We start from the raw sequence: 1,898 nt of genomic DNA, 5'->3' as shown, positions 1-1,898 counted from the left end.
GGGGCCGTGGCAGGTGGCGTGGCAGGGGCGGCTGCTGGAGCCGGGGCCTGGGGCGGGGAGGAGGCGGCACCGCGCAGGGAGGCTGCCCCTGCTCTGGGCTCGCTAGTCCCCGGGGCTCTCCCCTCCAGCAGGAGGCTTCGACGCTTTGAGGCTCAAGTGGTGCCCAGTGTGGGGAGCTGGTGGCCGGCTGTCACCTCCAAAGGCCACATCCCGGCTGCGTCTGGGATCACGCCGATGCGGCGGGAGCGGGCGCTGATGGACCTTGTCTTGCACCACATGCGGTTCTGGGAGCAGATGGGGGCAAGACTGTCATGGGGTTGTGAATCCCACCCCCCCTGGGGACCGATGACGCCCTCCTGCCCAAGCATCTCTGAGGATGGGAGGAAACCACCTCCACCCACTCACCATCCCGCATGGGGAAGAACATCCCTCCCACCCAAAACCAGTAGCCAGCCACGGCTGCTGGAGACATGTGCGGGGACAAGGTCCCCCTTGCAGCGTCCCTGCACGCATGGAGCTGTGGGTGAAGGCAAAGCCATCGGGGTTGGTGACAATCTCAAAGGAGGTGTCCATGCTGCCCAGGATGGCGGCGACAAAGGGGTGCTGCCCGTATTCCTCAGCGATCTGCCCGGGGAGGGGAGCGGGACCTGCCTCGCTGCCCCTCAGGGACTAGGGATGTGACCAAGTGGCACTGTGGGGACGCGTTAGAAAAGGGCTGGGGTAAGGATGAAGGGCCCAGGGCACGCGGTTACCTTGTTGGCCACGCAGGTGCCGGTGGCCTGGGTGATCCATTCCCGTGAGTGGATGCTGGTGTCCAGCCAGACGGCGCTGAACTGTGTGGCCAGGCGGCAGTTCAGCCCTGTGGCCCCCCAGGGCGAGGCGAGGCGAGGGTGCCCCTGGTGCCCGCCTTCAGCACGCACAGGGGTCTGTTCTCGCAGCTCTGCCCCATCTGGATCTTGCTGACGAGGCTGGATGATCATCCGCCAGCGTGTCCACCCGGTCACAGGTCTGGAAGGAGGAGCTGCTGGGTCACGAGGCTCACCCGGGCTTTCTGGGTTTGGGGGTTTCCAGCACCAGATACAACATGCAGAGCTTCCCTGGAGACCTGGGGCTGTCCTGGAGAAGACCAGGTGAGGGGAAAAAGCTCTGAGGTCCCCCAACACCATCAGTGCCTCCGTCAGCCACCCACTGGGCTCCAAGCACAGGGTTTGACCTCCAAAACGAAGCGGGGGGGTCTTCCAGCACAGCGAGGAGCTGCCCGGAGAGGCCAGGCTGCGTGTGGAGGGATGACCAGTCGCTCGGCTCAGCTAAAACCTCCACCCGAGGAGGACAGACATGTCCCAGGGGGTCTTGCTGCCACCACAAATGTCACCGCATGCACACAACCATGGCATGGGCTGAGTGTGACCCCAGCGAGAGGAAGCGAACGGGCTGCAGGGTGAAGTACCTCATCTGCTGAGTGACAGGAGGCAAAATCCAACGTGCTGGTGCTTCTCTCTGTCCTCCTGGACCTTGACATGGTTTTCTTCTCCTCACCCAGGAACTCCTGTTTAGGAGGGGGAAGTATCTCCACATCCATGTGTCTGTCTGTCTCCATCGATACGTATTTCCTCTGCTCCAGCCCAGCCGGGATGGGTACAGCCCCCAGCAGAACGGAAACGTTCTCCTTCTCTGGCAGAGAGGTTTCCCCGCTCGGGTCGGTCCTTCCCCTGGCAAAGCTCAGGGTGGTTTCTACTCAAAACCTGAAAACCTCCCTCCAGAGCTGGCCTGAAACTGCGTCTTTCTCCGCGTCCACGTGGCAAAAGCTGCCGGATTTCCCTCCTTCAGGATGTCGCCCTTCTTGCTGGCCCCAAAGGAGGGTGGATGGGGCTGGCTTCTCTCACCCTGCTCCCCGCCCA

The 1,898-nt window shown here is 63.1% G+C and overlaps 1 pseudogene; it reads right to left on the bottom strand.

Moving 5' to 3' along the window:
• Window positions 1–1,597, bottom strand: part of LOC104500743 — a 2,471-nt pseudogene extending 874 nt beyond the window's left edge.
• Between the last annotated feature and the right edge of the window lie 301 nt (window positions 1,598–1,898).

This window comes from Buceros rhinoceros, unplaced genomic scaffold, assembly GCF_000710305.1.
Source record: "Buceros rhinoceros silvestris isolate BGI_N320 unplaced genomic scaffold, ASM71030v1 scaffold5791, whole genome shotgun sequence".
Lineage (NCBI taxonomy): Eukaryota > Metazoa > Chordata > Aves > Bucerotiformes > Bucerotidae > Buceros > Buceros rhinoceros.
This window is presented reverse-complemented; position numbering and strand designations above follow the sequence as displayed.